The 6,407-nt window shown below is 31.8% G+C and overlaps 1 pseudogene; it reads left to right on the top strand.

The window, feature by feature from the left end:
* Window positions 1-2,496: 2,496 nt before the first annotated feature.
* LOC106761193 lies at window positions 2,497-5,922 on the top strand (annotated as a pseudogene).
* Window positions 5,923-6,407: the final 485 nt, after the last annotated feature.

The following is a 6,407-nucleotide window of genomic DNA, read 5'->3' on the forward strand; positions in this document are numbered from 1 at the left end:
TATATATATATATATATATATATATATATATATATATATATATATATATATATATATATATATATATATATATATACACACACACGTAACTTTTGTCCTCATATCACATGCATTGCAGATACACTTTGTTCCCTTTCTTTTTCAATATATAAATATATACCTATATCTATATTTTATTAATATAATATATTATTATATTTTCTTCATAAAAGACATACTATATTAATATAATATATAAACTCTTTAACATCAATTTCCTAACACCAACTACGTCCATATATTAAACCACCCGTGCAGCATATAAAAACAAACTCCTATCATCCATCATTTCAATCATATTAACACCCCTTATTATCACCCAAACAATTACTCTCTGGCAAGCAAATAAACCAATCAAATACCCCAATGCCTTCCCTGTGTCTTATCTATCACTTTATCACGTAAAAATCCTTCTTCTCTCTTCACAATCTACCTAGATATAACAAGATCTTTTCCCCTTCTGCTCCCTCATCATGAAACATAAAATTCTTCTTTCCATCACTTCTATTCACATATAATCATAAAGAATTAAATGTAATGCACACACTCCCATACATAGACTCTGCACCTACTGCATGTAAAATTCATTCTCAACCCTGCGGTCATCCTAACCACACACCTTCACGTACATATCACTCCTTCATTATCAATTTCCTTTTATTTAACTTACATTCTACAAATCCCACACCCCATCATTTACTAACTTATTACTTATTTCAAAGAACCACACAACAGCAAAATAAAACTCCTAACAACCTTCCTGTAAAGCCCACAACAGAAATAACAAACCCTCAACACTAACTTCCCTCCTGCATAAAACTCTTTTTACCTTTCCTCACTACCCATTCTTATTCCTTCTCACATGGAACCCCAAAAATAACCATACAGACTTTCTTCTTCTTTTCTCAGTCAAGACCGAGACCTCCCTCCCTCACGCATACCCCACTGCACCCATATTTGGCTCATTTTAATTTCTTTTAACCCTTCCATACCGACGCTCATTCACTCTCAATATCGCACTATAATAACAAAGTGTACCTTACCATGCACATTCACACAGTTCTTCCCCTCTGAGGAAGGGAAACCCAAAACCTAAACCCCACTCACTCTGGTTTAGAGAGTGAAACGAGCAATTTGTTTCCTGATCCAACAACAAGTCAAACAATGTATGATAGTATATACTGCACTCCATAATTAAACAGCAAATTAGGTTTCTTCCCTTAAAACCATCACTCTCATTTATAACAGACACACACTCACACAAGATAACTACAATTACTCCCCTTACCTGGTTTTTTCAAGGAGCAGCTAATTTAAAAAGTCCTAACAGGAACCCATTCAACGTTGAAATTACAGTACCGATCGGAACAAGAAATTGTTCGGTTTAAAGTGAAGCCCTTACCACCACGATCGTTTAGGCACCTTCAATTCAAAATTCAAACTGTTTAACTTTGGAATATTTTAGAGAGAATGCAGAATTATTATTTAGGAGAAGAGTTTCTGTTTTTAGAGAGAAAAGGAAAAATTAGCAAATGGAGACAATATGATTTTTTTTAGAAAACCTCTTCCTAAAATCATGGATCCTTAGCTTATGGGTTGACTGCCTCAACATAAGGCCCAATAGCTTTAATATTTTTTGACTCTTACATTTATTATTAGAAAAAAATGGTAGTAAAATTTTGAATATGCAAAAGTGTATGGTCTAATAATTTAATATTAAATTATTAATAATTTTCTGTGAATTATGGAACACTGTTTTTACAGAAAGATAAAGTTGATGATGGGAAGTAAATTATTTAATGTGTTATCTATCAATAAGTTGTATTTCAGAAGATTCATATTAAATGAATAAGGATCTATTACGTATGATACTCCTCAAATATCAACATAAAGTGACGTTGTAGAAATAGTTATGTGTAAGTCTTATTTTCTTATATATTTTTGTTTTCTCGTTATAAAAACATATAACTTTTTTTTTCTGCTCCTTTATTTTAATAAAATTCAAAGAAACGATAACAAAATGAAAAACCAAGTCCGATTTCCGATATTTTAATTACCATCTACCAAAATCAAAGTCAGAATTTGAATGAAAATTGGAACTGTGCTACTAAAAAAAAAAAAATAGATTGATCCATTGTTCCCCACAAAGCTTTACACCCTTTAGAAATGTCTTTGTGGGAGCATTTGCACACAGCAAGTGTGTCATGTACTTTCTCACCAACTTTACAAGACTTGTATATATATACCACCAATCACATGTAATCCTTTAATTGCAACTCTTAAATATATATTCTTCTTATCATGCGCGCAAATGACCTCATCAAACTATGGACGCACCAATAAGCATTCACATGTCAATGGTAAAATGTGTGCTGAATTATAGAACTACCACCAATTTTATCTTATCTTAAAATATCAACCTGTACGAGAAATATCTGCACTTTATCTTGCATATAAATGCACTGCCTCGACAAACTACTCCACCATCAGGCCTTCATAAAAAAAAAAAAGTGTTCTGAAAATGGAGATTTCTCTGTGAGTGTGACGAACGAAGAGGTGGTGGCAGCAGTGTTACCAGTGCAAGAACATTGGCTTCCACTGTCGAACCTTGACCTGCTTCTACCTCCATTGGATGTAGGAGTATTCTTTTGCTACAAGAACCCTATTATCACATCCACAACCATGGAAGACTGTGCCACCAACAAAATGACCTTTGGAACCATGGTGGGGTCTTTGAAGAAGGCCTTGGCACAAACCCTAATCTCTTATTATGTGTTTGCAGGTGAAGTCGTGCTCAACAGCATGGGTGAACCTGAAGTTCTCTGTAACAATCGTGGTGTTGATTTTGTTGAAGCTGAGGCAGATGTTGAACTTAAGAACCTCAACTTTTACAATCCAGACCAATCTATTGAAGGCAAGTTTGTTCCAAAGAAGAAGAATGGTGGTATAATTGCTATATATCCAGGTACTAGATTTTAGTTATTCTATAAACATGTTTAAGAATATTTAACTCTATAAAATTATATTTAACATGAGAATTTTACTTATTCATATACTATAATTTTTTTTTATCTTTAATTCATGGGATTTCCAACATACTTTATATTGAATATAAAATTAAATATTAATGAATAACTTAAAAAAAATTATTATTTTGTTGAGATATATTGTAGATGACTCTAATATCATTTTAAAAAAAGTTAAATTTAAGTTTAATTAATCTTAATCAATTTATAAAATGAGTTTACACATATTTTCATATTTTAAACTTATTTTATTTTTAGTTAATATGAAAAATCTAACAACACTTACACTCTCTTACCCTTGTTTAGATTTTAAATCTCGCATCTTCTACCAGAATTAGAAATAAACATAAGATGAAATTGGGTGTACTAATAACCTAATTATATAGGTATTAATTAAACTTAAATTTAAGCTTTTAAAAAATCACCTTTGTATACATTTTTCACAATAAATTGAATATTAATATTTAAGACGTACGAAAATATTACCTACATTTCTTATTAAATATCTTTAAAAAATAACCAATCCTTTAATCAATAAGTTTGGGTCACAATTAGTCTTTGATTAATCCTATTAGTATCCTAATACCCTTAAATGAAGTATACATCAGTGCTTGTGTATTGCATTTCTCCATAACGGAAACGGAAATACGTAATAGGCTAATAATAGTTTAAAATAGGAAAAAAAAAATTAATAATATTTTTTTATAACTTTTTGATAATGTGATTGATTGTTTTAAATATATTTTTAAACATAAATTTAAATAGATCAATAAAATAATAACACATATTCTACTGTCAAAAATTTATTAAAAAAAGGTTTTCAAGAAATCCTTTAAAAATATTGGCGTTTTCATACTTAAGGATAAGAACTTGTGCTAGCTCATCTCGTTTGGGTCTGGACGGTATTTGACCCACTAAAAGTAGGTTGGATTTGTTTGCCTTACATAAAAATATATGGAGTAAATTTTTTTTTGACCCAGGATCAGTAGATTTACAAACCGGTCCACAACTTGCATAAGATTTTAATAAATTTATTTTTATTTAATTAAATTAGTAAAAATAATTATTTTTATAAATTTGTTTTTTAAAATAAATTATATTTATAATTAGATAATTGATGCTTTTTAAATATAAGTTAATTGAAAATATAAATAACTTTAAACTTACTCAAACAAAAGAAAAAACGGAAATGGAAGAATTACTTTTCATAAATTAGACAGTAATAAAAAAAGTTGCTTTTGGATGTATTAAAAAAAACAAATTAAATGAATAACTTATATAAGAAACATACATTTCATATACGATGGTAATTGATTTTAAAAATCTACGTTTACGAACTATACGAATCACACATGCAAACTAACCCGTTATTAGCCTGCAGGTTACGTGGAACAGACTTTAAGTATACCAATAAGCCAAAATACTACATCAACCCTAACTTTTTCGTAGCCTATACATAGTCCGCATGACCCAACACACTTTACCATTCCTAGTAATACTTTTAATTACTATTAGCATTAGCATGTCATATAATCTTTCTTTTCTTTTATTTTCTTCTCCCCTCCCTCACTTATTAATATTTCTTTATGGTTGTCAACTAAAATCCATCCTCATTGAATAAGCAACAAAAGTACCATACTGTCAACTCAAACATGTGACAATGTTTTTCAAACATATAGGGCGTAATTGTTTACTTTAAATTTTGATAATTTCATCTTTTGAACTTTTTTTAGAAGTTAATAACAGTATGATTGAATTCATTTACATTGATCTTAATTGTAATTATATAAGTATATATATATATATATATATATATATATATATATATATATATATATATATATTGATCAATATTTGTCTTTTTCGTTGAAGTTAAGATAACTAAATGTTTCCTTTTCAGGCAACTGCACTGCAGTGTGGAGGAATAATAGCGGCATGCACATTTGACCATCGCATAGCAGATGCATATTCAATAAACATGTTTCTTGTTTCATGGGCTGCCATGGCCCATCCCACCTCCACCATTCTTGCCGCCACTTCTTATCACCCATGTTTTCGTCGCTCTCTCCTCAACCCTCGTCGTCTAGGTTTCATTCGTCCTTCTCAACACCACATGTACACCTCCATCTCCGACCTTCCTCCACCTCCCACCACCTATGCTAACGCTCTCCTTAGTCGCATATATTTCATCACGGCAGAACAACTCTGCCATATGCAGTCTCTGGCCGTCACGCGCACCAAGCTGGAATGTTTCTCGGCTTTCTTGTGGAAGATGGTTGCATGTGTAGCTTCAAGAAACACAAATAGTAAAAAGGTTACTGTCAAAATGGGCATTGTGGTTGATGGAAGGAAGAGATTGGGGAATGGTAACAAAGAGAGTGAAGTAATGATGGAGTGTTACTTTGGGAACGTGCTTTCCATACCCTTTGGAGAGAAACTAGTTGAAGAGTTGGTGAAGGAGCCATTAGGGTATGTGGTGGAGGTTGTTCATGAGTTTTTGTCGGTCGCCACAAAGGAACACTTCTTAGGACTTATTGATTGGGTAGAGGCTCAGAGGCCGATTCCTGGAGTGTCTAGAATTTATTGTAATCGTGCTGAGGAGGGACCAGCCTTTGTGGTGTCATCCGGACAGAGGTTTCCAGAGAAGAAGGTGGATTTTCGGTGGGGGAAAGCGGTGTTTGCATCGTACCATTTTCCTTGGGGTGGTGAAACTGGTTATGTTATGCCAATGCCAAGTCCTTTGGGGAATGGTGATTGGGTTGTGTACATGCACCTTGCAAAGAAGCACTTGGACATCATAGAGACTAAAGCTGCTCATGTGTTTAAGCCCTTAACTTGGGACTACCTTAACAAATAATCGTTGATTTGGTGTTGTTAAGTATATGCTATTAATCTACTCTTGAGTCCAAAAAATTTAGTTTCAACCATAGTAATAGTATATGACTTTAAAAGTGCATCAGTTCCTTGTTAATTTTCTTCTTTGTTCTTAATCATTCAACCTACTCAAACCACTTGATTGGTCTCTGCTTAAGCTTCACTTTACTTTCTACACGTTTTAAAGTTTCGTGATCAGTAAGAGTTACAAATTCGATCAGAAAAAGGTAGTGTTTCCATGTAGGAAAAGATCTAACTAGATAATATTAAAAGGATTAAAAATTCTGATATATTATTTCAAAGAATAGAGTACCATATATATACATACAAGGATCCTATAATCCTTCATCTATTAAAGGAAAAACATGTGCACAAATCTGCACAAATTATAATAATATCTAAAATATAACTAACATATTGTTTGATTGCCTAATATCCTTTAATAGAATATTTGACATATCTTAACAC

This window comes from Vigna radiata, chromosome 1 (genome assembly GCF_000741045.1).
Source record: "Vigna radiata var. radiata cultivar VC1973A chromosome 1, Vradiata_ver6, whole genome shotgun sequence".
NCBI lineage: Eukaryota > Viridiplantae > Streptophyta > Magnoliopsida > Fabales > Fabaceae > Vigna > Vigna radiata.